The sequence below is a fragment of the Schistocerca serialis genome, chromosome 4 (genome assembly GCF_023864345.2).
Source record: "Schistocerca serialis cubense isolate TAMUIC-IGC-003099 chromosome 4, iqSchSeri2.2, whole genome shotgun sequence".
NCBI lineage: Eukaryota > Metazoa > Arthropoda > Insecta > Orthoptera > Acrididae > Schistocerca > Schistocerca serialis.
In genome coordinates, this window is record NC_064641.1 from 809,347,037 (window position 1) to 809,360,344 (window position 13,308).

General features: G+C 44.1%; 1 non-coding gene across 1 annotated transcript; it reads right to left on the minus strand.

The window, feature by feature from the left end:
* Positions 1-1,038: 1,038 nt before the first annotated feature.
* Positions 1,039-1,111, minus strand: Trnaa-cgc (transfer RNA alanine (anticodon CGC)). The gene has a single exon. It is a non-coding gene; the product is annotated as a tRNA-Ala (tRNA).
* Between the last annotated feature and the right edge of the window lie 12,197 nt (positions 1,112-13,308).

Sequence of the window (13,308 nt, forward strand, 5' to 3'; positions counted from 1 at the left end):
TGTCGGTCTTTTCCATTCCTCACAATTCTGATCGTACATACTGGTGTAAAGCATGTTCTATGATACTTGGTCCATTGATGCTCAACATTTGCAATGCTGGAGATGATTTTTTTTTATGACTTGTTAGGAAACGTGAAATCAGTCTGTTGGCGCTCTTACTAAACTGAAACATTTGTTGCCATTCTTTGCACTCCTATTAATTGGCGTAATCAATGATGCCGTAACGGCTCTATGATCAGCGAGTCCCCGTCCTATGGTAACTGGGCCTAAAATTCGTGTCTCTTAGCCACCAGAACGTCTAAAGTCTTTTCATCACCAGTCGGTTCTCTGACTGGCTGTACAATATGATTTTCGGATAATGCAATTAGAAAAATTTCACATGATTCTCCGGCCCTAATACCCATCCTAATTACTTGGGTCTTCCAGGTAAGTTGAAATTTACTCCAAAAACTGCAAATTGACCAGGATATTTGCATGAAGTATTCTGCAAGTTTCCTCTCAACTGTTCCTCGACTACTTCTGCTGTAGTAAGGGGGTCTATAAACGTATCCGACCGCCATGTTTGATCCAACTCTTAATATTTACCCTCACATGGTTTATTAAGCTTTCTGAGTCTACGCTAATCTCACTTTATATTACCGTGTTTTTCTATCTACTAATATACTTCCACAACCATCGTTATATATTTTTGCGATACACATTCGAGTTTAGAATTTTATTGCCATTAACCTCTGGTTTCAGCCAGCTTCCTGTCCCCAGTACTAAGTACCCGTTGTTACTGTATACAAGCGAGATGACTTCCAGGACCTATTCTCGCAGTTATCTAACACTATAATTACAGTTTCTTTCTCTGATATGCCTGGAGGAGGAGGAGGATGTTAGTGTTTAACGTATCGTCGACAACGAGGTCATTAGAGACGGAGCGCAAGCTCAGGTTAGGGAAGGATGGGGAAGGAAATCGGCCGTGCCCTTTCAAAGGAACCATCCCGGAATTTGCCTGAAACGATTTAGGGAAATCACGGAAAACCTAAATCAGGATGGCTGGAGACGGGATTGAACCGTCGTCCTCCCGAATGCGAGTCCAGTGCGCTAACCACTGCGCCACCTCGCTCGGTGATATGTCTGGAATCAGCAGGCATCTTGTAGGGCCTATGGAGGGCCTGTGGGATATCCTAAAAACGCACATGAGTACACCATGTATGTATTATGCTACCCTAGTACCCGCTTCCTGCTCTATTAAGGGGCACTCTATAATTCCGCACACGGTACGGGAGATCGAAAGAATTGCATCCCATACTGTCGCAGAATCGTCTGAACTTCTATTTCAGGCCTTCCACTCAATCCCAAAACAGAGCTCAACGATCTGTTCTGCAAATGACACTACAAAACGGTAGTTCTGTTACCATCTTGTTGGTGAGGCTACCTGTCTAGACAGCCAACAACCGGTAGCAACAGAGGACAGCTTCTGAACCCGGGTGGCAGGCGTAATTCTTGCCGACGTGAGCTACGATTAGCAGCTGGGTGCACGTAGTGTGCTCAGTAGCTTTCGGTAGAGCCTCCTCATCTCGGAAGAGACACCTGGCAGGATAACAATGTGGGCTCTGACATTGTTTCCCGACTCGCGTGCTATTTTCTTGGTGGCCTCCAACATCTGTTTAACAGTGGAGCTTGCAGTGGCGAGGTTTCACGGGCTGGCTCAGACGTAGTTTCAGCTGTAGGCAGTACCTCAAACTAGTTTTTAAAACATGAGGGACAGCCTTCTCATCGGTTCCCAGTTTTACCTCCCGCCCGGTGATTCATGCCCCGCCACTGTTCACCTGTCACCATTAGGTAACTGTCGATAAGCTGGAACGCCAGAATCGGGACGCGCAGCTTCATCAGGAATCCGTGACTTCACTTTATGCTCCACAGGTACCAAAGCAATCTCCTCGGTCTCCTCAATGCCACTGAAGCTCAGGGCATTGGGCTGAAGCCTTTCCACTGTGACCAACAGAGCTTCCATCTGTTGAAGGACAGCATCCAAACATAACAGGAGCATTTCTGTTCCATTTTTTATTAATAAGTTTGTAAAAAATTAGCTCTGGTGATTTTAAAGCCGGCGCTGAAAGCGATACTAACAATGTCACAAAATTGAAAGTGCGAGATGCTATACAGGCACTAGCTCACGGAATACAAGTGGACAGCACCGTATAGGCAACAAACTAAGATTACCAACTGCCTGCTCTACATCATTCAAACTGCTCGACTGTCGCGCTGCACACGGCCCACAAAAATATTTACTCCGGAAATCAAAAGGTAGTGTCTTTCAGACGACGGTGACGGTGATACTAATAACCAATGCTATGAAATGAAAAGGGAAGACTATTACATAACTCCTAGCTCCCTGAAACCAGGTGTACAGCACACAGGCAGACACCGCTTATAATACAGATCCGTGAGCATTAGATGAAATCATCGAAATATTAGGCCAAATACCATGTTCCTAAGCAAATGACTGAATAAAAATCAATGCAATTCCCGTGAAAGGAACTCCACGTAGCATATCATCTGGTACCTCGGAGCCGTGTAGATGTTTACTTCGCAGGCTGAGCCGTCGCACACTGGCGTTGCAGCTTTATCCTGCCTGTGTTGTATTGTCCCTAATCAGGTGTTGGACTTCCTGACCATGTTGGCATCATAGGCTTGATAGCCTTAGATCTTCATTTTTAATTTCAATTCCGCACTCTCCTCAGGTGCGTGAAGACAGTTACCTATCAGACTGAAAGGAAAGCACTTTCAGCCCTTTGCAGAGTGTACGTAAAATATATGAATTAACGAGGAGCGTTCAGTAAGCAAGGCAACACACCTTGTTTTCGGAAAAACAGGTTCATTATATTCGGGATTCCAACACACCATTATTCCTCACTCCTTTGGCTTCAAAACCTTATTTTTCAAACATAATCTCTATTCAGTGCGACGGCGTTCCGCCATCTTACTATGTGGACCTGTACGCCCACATGCCATCACTCTAATGGTTAACGTTGGCACCAACAATTTGCCGCATCAATAACCACCCCATTACCCCACATGATGCATCGTCCGTTAGGTCATGTAGATGGAAGTTGCGAAATCCTGGCTGTAGAATTGAGCATGAAGAAAAGTCCACTGAAGTTTTGTGAGCTCTTCTCGTGTGCGCGGACTTGTGTGAGGCGTTGCGTTATCATGGAGAAGAACAAGCTCGTCTATTATGTTTCTGTGGGACGAACAGTCTGAACTCGTTTCTTCACTTTTCGAAGGGTAGCATTATACACTTCAGATGTGATCGTTGCACCATTACGGAGGACATCAAACACAATAACCCCTTCAGAATCCTAGAAGGTCATCGACATGACTTTACCGGCTGAGGGTGAAGGGGTGACGTGGAGTGATGCCCTGTATTGCCGTTTCGTTTCTGGTCCCAAGTGATGAACCCATTTTTCAAAGCCTGAAACGACAATCTAAAGTAAATTGTAACAATCAGCCTAATAGCGCACAAGAAATTCCTCACACACGGTCCTTCGTTACTTTATGGTCTCCTGTTAGGCGGCGAGGCACCCAGCGGTCATACGTCTCTGAGTACTGGTAAACAAAGGTGTCACCACAACCAACAAAGACATCCAGAGGCCCAGCGAAGTGTTTGATAGTGACCCATTGATCACGTCGAATGATACTGTCCGTACGTTTCAACACTGCAGGAGTCACAGTTCTGGGCGCCCAGCTGAGATGCGGGAGATCGGACAGGTTTGCGCTATCTTCTTGGTATAATGACAGGGGCCTCGGCCAGTGACTCACTGTGGTTTTGTTCACTGCCAGGTTTTCGTAGGCATTCTGCAAGCACCTGTGAATATATGCAATGCTCTAGTTTTCTTCAAAAGAAACTTCATAAAAGTCCTCTGCTTGGAACGCACCTCCGTTACAGACGCCATTGTGAAAGCTACGTGTAGCGTCGCTGCATATCGGAACTCAATGGAACTACAGTGACAGAAGCGGGAGTAGACCACTATATCATACAGTAAATTTCGAGTATTTTCAACGGTAACTAGCTGATAAAGAAATACGTTAGATTACTTATTGAACGCTCCTCGTGTGTAACACTAACGTGACTGAAAATGGCAATGCATGACTTCAGACAGCCCACTCTCCCTTTTCTGGGGCAAGAGTGATAAGTGCTAAAGAAAAAATTAATTCCGGGGTCTTCAGTTCATTAGTGCACCTAATGTCAAAATGGCTGTTTGACGAAATATTGTGCTCGTCGGATACACATCCGGCCGTTTACCTATGAACTATTTCATCATGAATAAAGCCGGGAGAAACTGAAATGTAACAAACAACATAATCGTTTGTGCTTGTCCATACTTTGGTTTCAGTGTACAAAAGACGTGTTGTGTGTACGCCCGTACATTGAAATAATGAAAACATGTTTATTTTTTATTTAAAAATATCATCATGAAGTATCCTTATTAAATAATTATTTCAACTTCGTTACGAAATTTGGTGAACTAATTCTACCAATCCAATTTTTAATACTACATTTCCTATGTTTGTGGGTTACGTAACGTGTAAAAATCAGATTTTCTTGTCTATTTGTATATATTTATAACGTTTCCTTTATATCGTGGAAAATTAAGAGCATCTGTCATACAACCTGAATCAGATAGGCCTACTGGTTCAGTTTCTTGTTTTCTATAAATACATCTTTGTAGTGTACTGTGAGATTAATGCCTCTAACAGCTGGATCAAACTTTAAATGTATTTGCCAGTTCTAGAGTGCTGATTAAATCCTGAGTTTCATGCAACAACGATGGGTTTGCCTCATGAAACTAGTCACTCAAGACCAGTCAGACCAACGCACTTATTTTATTCGAAAAAGCTGTACGGTCCCATTACTGAGGTTTTCGGACATTACTGCCTGATAACTTTTAACATTATAATCTGTTAGTTTCACTTCATTGTTCACAATCTGACCCACAGGAACCGGTTGCTCAACACATTCCTACACCAGGACTCTCTGATATGTTGGTAAATGTGCCAACACCTTGTAGATAGAGGAGGCCGAAATCTAACGCAGACGGGCGTGAATTCTGGAACAGGATAAGTAGTGAATTCTCATAAGAAAAGTATGCAGCTCCTCGAATACTTATCTTTTATTTATCCTTGTTGTGAATACAGCATTCTGGATGAGACATTTCATACGATAACTATCAAACTATGTAAGGCTAATGGCGCCTTGCTAGGTCGTAGCCATGGACTTAGCTGAAGGCTATTCTAACTGTCTCTCGGCAAATGAGAGAAAGGCTTCGTCAGTGTAGTCGCTAGCAAAGTCGTCGTACAACTGGGGCGAGTGCTCGTCCGTATCTCGCGACCTGCCTTGTGGTGGCGCTCGGTCTGCGATCACACAGTGGCGACACGCGGGTCCGACATGTACTAAATGGACCGCGGCCGATTTAAGCTACCACCTAGCAAGTGTGGTGTCTGACGGTGACACCACACTCTCAACTTTTCTGACAATGAAAGTCTCAACAGATTACTTGAACAGGTGAGGACGTAGTTTCTGAAGGACTGGTAAAAGCAGTGAGAAGTTCCAAGAGCCCTACGTCGTACACGTACTGCACAACAGGTGTCAACAGACAAAGAACATCAGAGCAACACCACTTTTGCTGTGCAATATCCTCAAAGATAGGACGAATCCTCAGGAAAAACTAACCAAAAACACGGGCACTTACAAGGAAAGATGACCTCGGACTATGGGAATCCGGGGTCTATCAGATACCGTGCCAATGTATCAATGGCTCAAACAGTACGTATTACCGTAGACTGTTGCCAAGAACACCAACTGCCCACCAGATTGCAACAGTCTAATAATTCGGCAGTCTTGGAACATTGCGTATCGAAAATACACGGAATGGATTACGATCATACTGAGATTGTGACCCAAACGTTCAACTTCTGCGGCTTTCTCTTTAAAGAATGTACCGAGATACGAGTAAGGGAACTGATGATTAATCGTGATAGCATCCTTGCTGTTAATCTGATTAAGAAGGCGAGGGAAACATTCTAAGACGAATGACTTCATCGTTAGACATGAACAGCAGGGTTGCCGCCAGTACGTGTATCTGGGTGGATATCAAGGATGGAAAATTGGCCCGACGCCAAGGGCTGGAGATGCATAAGTGGACGTGGATGGAACATACAACGGCAATCTGATAGGGGGGGGGGAGGAGGAAGAGGAGGAGGAGGAGGAGGAGGAGGAGGAGGAGAAGTAGTTATGAAAGTTCTGTGCCGGATGCCAAGCAGACAGTTCATCAGTTCACCTAATGATGGGACGGCAGTGTGGTCGCTAGACAAAATATTGTGCCCAGAGTCTGCACTAACTACTGCCATTTGTAAACATCCTTGATGGCGCTACAGTTACAAATTTACTTAAAAAATTGCAAAACAACAACACTGTAATCTAAGAGATGAAACGAAGCCTCGAATCAGCTCAGGCAGAAGGAAGTTAATACGTAATATCGGTTTCTATCATGAATTCGAAAACTGCAGTCATCGAATTTTCTTCAGTAGCAGATCTCGATGGAGAGCAGTGGAATGTTCAGTAACCAGAGAAGGTTTAGCCGCTACCACAGCAGACAGCTAGCGGTTTATCAGCTTCTTTTGCGGCTAACTCTGAGGAAACGTTGTGAAAACATTGTGGCCGCTAATCTGTCGTATCTGGGAGGAAATGAGGGCATGCAAACTCAGTGTCAACCACTGAACTTTAATGTTTATATTGGCAAGGTAGGATAAGCAAGATTACGAGTTTAGACCATTCAGACTTGAAAACGTTCTACTTGTACATCTAACAACTCTAAGCCATGTTTGTCGACAGAGATCCTTATGACACCCAAAACCTCTGAGTTTCTAGTTACGATCATTTCATGAGACATATGTGGAAGAAAGTAATCTTTTCCGACTCTCCTCAGAACATAGGATATCGAAAATTCAACAGTAAACCTTTCGTTGATGTACTACGCTCCTCTTGAAGCGCGTGACAGTAAACTTTGTTGAGCATCTCCTTAACGCTCTCACAAAGAGTTAACGATCCCGTGACGATATTCACCTCTATACGATGGATTTTCTCTGTCTTCTTCTATCAATCATACTTAGGAAGTACAATATTGCAATGTCAATGTTATTCCGAATTACGATGCAATAGCACTGAGGCGAATACAGCTCCCATGAAATACGCATTAGTTGTAGAATGGAATGATGACAACGAAAATTTTTGCCGGACCGGGAATCGAACCCGAATGTCCCGCTTCTCGCGGTCGGTCGCCTTAGCATTGAGTATCTGTACACGGCTCACGGCCAGACTCAAATATCCATAAGTCGTCAATCCCGCGTCTATAGCCTGTACTCGTACATCCGTTGTGTATATTCCGGTACAGGGAGGACATTTTACTTACATATTGGGCCGTGCGCGGCTCCTGTTCATACTGTTTCTTGCTTGACAGTTTGTCTTTACGGAACTGTCGCCTTGATTCTTATTCCATTCACTGGCGTCACTAAGTTGCTGGCTTGCCTGCCCCGAGTGGCAGCAGCAGCGCTTATCGATAAGAGCACTGTCGTATTCTCTTTCAAGGAACCGCTAGCATTTCTGACTCGTCGTCTGTCTCGAGTTCAGTTGGGACGGAGCGCCAGTGCGGTCCGGACAGCCAGTACTCTCCGACAGCTGGTGACACACATGAACAGCCCGACGGAAGAAGATTGGAGCGGGAACGACGTTGGTTGGTCGTTCGATCGGTCGTCTCATCGGGCGACGTGTGTTTGGTCTTTTGACCGTTTGTGGGCCTCGCCAGTTGGTCATCCTGCTGGACGTGGGTCGGATCCTTCCTTGCGCAGAGATGTCGGGTCGCCAGTGGGCAAGTGTTACCTCTGCAAGGTGGGCGCCGAGCAGTATCTCGCTTTCTTTCGTTGTTGATCTAGCAATCAGCTGAAATCTTGTTTCGTAGGACAGAGCGGATCATGTTATGGTTGTGGAAAGGGGCCAAGATCAGTTACTGTTTCCTAAAAATAACTTAATCGCACATGGCTTTAAAAGGACTCAAAAACCTAACGGCTGAAAGCGCGAACACAAGTTATTAAAATTGCTTTAATGAAAACACGTGGCTGGAGGCCTTACTTTACAAAATTTTACAAAAGTACTGGGCTGAAGGCCACAAACTAGACATAGAAGAACTGAGGCTTAAGGCCTGGATAACAAGAATATCTAATAGCGAAGAAAATTTAAAAAGGTTTTAAACATGTGAATTTCAGATTTTAATTTAAGACGTCAGAAGGCCTTATGTTAAGGTTCAAATGGCTCTGACCACTATGGGACTTAACAGCTGAGGTCATCAGTCCCCTAGAACTTACAACTACTTAAACCTAACTAACCTAAGGACATCACACATATCCATGCCCGAGACAGGATTCGAACCTGCGACCGTAGCGGTCGCGCGGTTACAGACTGAAGCGCCTAGAACCTCTCGGCCACCCCGGCCGGCGCTGTGTTAAGAATATTCGACATGAAAGCTCGGCTGAAGGCCACATACTGAACATAGAACAACTCAAGGCTTAAGGCCTGGGAGACAAGGATATGTAATACATCAAAAATCCCGTTTTTTTCTTTTTAAACTCGAAAATAGTTAGAAAATTCAATCTTCCTAGAGGCAAAGTGCCGTAGGTGTGCGAAGAAACCATTACCTCACACCATGGACAACACAGTGGCCGACGGCCTTCACTAAAGACCAAGAGCAGCGGCGTTCCCATAGAGTTGTCAGTGTCAACAGTCAACCAACGATGTGTGAAATAACCACAGAAATCTTTGTGGGACGTACGACAAACGTATCCGTTAGCACAGTGCGGCAAAATATGGAGTCCATGGTCTGTGACAGCAGACGACTGATGGAGTGCCTTTGCTAGCAGCATATCTCTTGCAGCGCTTCTCCTGTTCTCGTGACCATATCGGTTAGCCCATAGACGACTTTAAAACCGTGGACTGGTCAGATGAGTCTCGACTTCAGTTGTAAGGTCTGAATTTAGGGTTCGAGTGTGGCGCAGTCTCCACGTTTGTGGTTGTGTAAGTATAATATCAGAGGCAGTTTTAACGTTGCGCTTGATAGTGGAAGCAAAAGTTAATCAAAGTCGACAGACTTTCAAAGAAAAAGCCTTTGACAATGTAAAATGGTGTGAAATTTTCTAAAGTGTCGCAGAAAAAGGAATAAGGAGAAGCGAAAGACCGGTAATATACAATAAATACACGTAACAAGAGGGAATAATAAGAATGTGAGACCAAGTGCGAAGTGCTCGGATTACGAAGTGTGTTAAAATAAGGATGCACTGTTCCTTCCATATTGTTCATTCTATGCTTCGATTAAGGAATAAGGGAATGAAAAGAAAGGATAAGAGGAGTGGGGGGCAAAGTTCTGAGTGCAGATTTGCAAGCGAGGTTTCTATAGTTTGTGAAAGTGAGAAGCAAGCTTAATTTCAAAACTGACGATCGTGAAGTAGCTGAAGTGAAATATGTCTGCTATCCTGGACGCAAAATAGTAATGGCCTGTCGAAGCAAGGAGGAAATAGACAGCAAACTAGCACAGGCAAAGAGGACACTCCCGGTCAGACGAATTCCACCGGTATTAAAATTTAACACTAATATGGGGTTGAAATTACTCAGCATATGACTTTGGAGTATACCACTCAATATGAGCAACGGAAAGTGGGAAGACCGAAAACAAGAGTCGAAGCGTTTGTCTTCCTACTTAAGGATGCTGAACATTAGGTGGACTGATACGACGATCACCGCAGAATCGGCAAGGAGAACTACATACGTAAGACATTGATAAAGGGAGAGGCCACAGTGATTTGATATTTATTATGTGTGGCAAGTATAACGTCCTTGGCAGTAGAAGGCTAACACGATATGGAAGACAGGGGCTGGAAAAATGTTATAAATAATTTAGGAATAATTTCGTATATAGTGGGTAGTAGCTACTTCTGAATGATAAAGTTGGCACTGGATAAGGCATTATTGTGGGCTGCATCAATGCAGTGAGACGACTTTTGACCAAAAAGTAAATGTAAGTCCATTTTAAATGAACGTAATGCAGATTACTAAATATGATTGTCCTTACTACGAGAGACTGGTGAAGCAGTTTGTAAGACACCAGTATCAGCAACAAAGTTGTGCTTTGATAGGTCTGTCGAAATGGCTCTGAGCACTATGGGACTTAACAGCAGTGGTCATCAGTCCCGTAGAACTTAGAACTACTTAAACCTAACTAACCTAAGGACATCACACACATCCATGCCCGAGGCAGGATTCGAACCTGCGACCGTAGCAGTCGCACGGTTCCGGACTGCGCGCCTGGAACCGCGAGACTACCGCGGCCGGCTGGGTCTGTCGATAGACGACTTCCTCGCGAAATGCAAATGTCCCAGGTCTGAGTCCTGCTCCGGCACACAGATTCAGTCTAAAATTCTGGTTTAAGTCAGTACTAAGGCAAGTAATTTTAAGAAATAAGACTCTAAAACGACTTCGTTTTCAGTGGCAGAAGGTGGCCCACATAAAACGAAAGTAGTGTCATACTTCAGTAATGATTATGCAGGAAGTGATGATGTACATAAACATGTGTTTCACAACTTCACAGTTTTGTGTACGCTTAAAAAGTGAAACTTTGTTATTAGTTATCCTTCTCCGAAGTAAGGTTTCAATAGCCAGCAATGTTTGCTTAGTACTTGTCACTGAAATGTCATTCTTATTTGTGTAAGCACTTTTAATCTGTCAGGAAGTTTAGTATCAGAACACACTCGGCTGCAAAGTGAACATTTTGTTCTAGTAACATCCCCCAGGCCGTGGCTAAACCAAGTCTACACAATATCCTTTCTTCCAGGTGTGCTACTTCTGCAAGGTCTGCAGGAGAGCTTCTGTTTTGTGTTGAAGGTTGGAGACTAGGTACTGGTGAAACTTGAGCTGTGGCGACGGGTCGTGATTCGTGCTTGGGCAGCTCAGCTGGCAGAGCACTTTCCCGCGAATGGCAAAGGTCCCGAGTTCGAGTCTCGGTCCGGCCAGGAAGTTTGAACGCAGTGGCCGACGGCCTTCACTTGACGATCGAGAGCAGCGGGGTTTGCGTAGCGTTTCCATGCTAACAGACAAGCAACGCTAAGTGGAAAAACTGCAGAAATCAATGTGCAAAATACGAGACCGTGTCCGTTAGGACAGTGCGTCGAAAACTGGCGTTAACGGGCCACGGCAGGAGAGAACGAACGAGAGTGCCCTTGCTAAAAGCGCGACATCGCCAGCAACTCGTCTTCTGGGCTCGTGTCCATATTGGTTGGAGTCTAGATAACTGAAAAGCCTTCGAGTGGTCAGGTGAGTCTCGATTTCAGTTGGTAAAGTTTGATGGTAAGGTTCGCGTGTGGAGCAGACTCCACGAAGCCACGGACCCCACATATCAACAAGGCACCAGTCCAAGCTGGTGTCCCCACAATGATGTGAGCTGTGTTTCCATGAATTCGCTGTGTCTTCTCGTCGAAATGAAGCGATCATTTTCTCGAAATGTTGTCTACTTAGATCTCATGTTATCAAACAACCATGAAATTTATAGAGATGACAACGAGCCATGCCACTGGGCCAAAATTGTTCACGATTGGTTCGAAAAATATTCTGGACTATTCGAGTGAATGGTATGAATGCCCAGATCGCCCGAAATTAATCCCATCGACATTCAAGAGGTATAATCGTGTGGTCAGGTCATGCACAGAATGCTGCACCCTCATCACTTTCGCAGTTCTGGACTGCTGGCTCGATATTTCTGAAGGAGATTTCCAATGACTTGTTGAGTCCATGCCACGTCGAGTTGCTGCCCTACGACGGTCAGAAGAATGCCCGACACGATATTAGGAGTCCAACGACCTTTGTCACCTCTGTATACGCTTCAGTGATTAATCCATCTTCAACAACTGTAGCTGTATATATAGAAATAATCAGCAATCAGTTGCATAAAAGTTATTTAATTTCTTAACCTGTTTCAGGCATTAAATGTCCTTGTTCAGAAGGCTGTACAGAAAATTATACCACAAATAAGAAAAATTAGATAATAATAAAATTATAGACTAAACGATGAAAAATATAAAGACATTTAAAGATAGTGAAAGGTACGTATATTTTGCATTATTTGCATCTGTGAAAGATTAGATTCGCGCAGCTTTTTGCCATATATGTAACTCCGCCAAAGCCGGTCCCAAGCCCGGTAGAAGAAGGAGGAGGGGAAGGAGTAACACCTCGTTAAAAGACCTTGGTTCACCTGGCCCGGGTGATAGTACCTCGTGAGGGTCCCTTGCCAGGGAAACGGTGAAGACCTCTACGGCAGTGAAGGCGGCGATGAAGGTTATCAGAACGGCGGAACTGGTGGAAAAGGCAGGCTTATGTATAAAACCACCAGACTGTAGCGTCTGTTCCCACAGTGGGCGGCTACAGAGGGCGTCTGTCCCACATGTTAGTGGCGGCCTCACTTATAATTTTAAGCTAAATACTTGAATTTTATCATCGAAAGGTTCAACTGCCTATCCCCAAACCAAACTTTAACCTAAGACATGATGGTAAATTCCAAAAGGAAAAAACCTCCAGGAAGTAACCAATCTTCCATCGCTATTCATGGCGGTGCAACTAGGCCTTTGGATTCTGGAGAGCCTATAACATCATGTACGGAAGCGTCGGAGCTTCCTAGTTCTTCATCAAAGATAAGACCAAAGAAAAAACATCTACTGGGGACTCTGAACATCAACACATTTCTGAAAGATGGAAAACTAAACCACCTAACAGACACTCAGAATCAACGCAACGTACTTAAATTAGCACTACAAGAAACAAGGTATCTGGATGAAAATGCATTTGAGTCAGGTGGATACAGGACATACAAAGGAAAACCAGCTGTAAATATTCCAACAATACGACCATATTAGGGACCGCATTTATGGTCAAACAGCAACTTACGTAATCAAGAACTAATTTCAGCTCCCCATCGGAACGAATTTCATTTCTGATGTTCAAGTCAAGCAATAAATGTTACAGTGTTATAAATGCACATGCACCTATCAACCAACATAACAGAACAAATGTTGACATAGTCGAAGATTTTTGGGAAATGCTAGAACACGAAACATCCATTTTACCAAAAGAACATTTAAAAATTTTAGTGGGTGACTTTAATGAACAAGTTGGCATAGAAATAAAATTTAAATCAGTAGTTGGAGATTATCCACCACATACAAGAA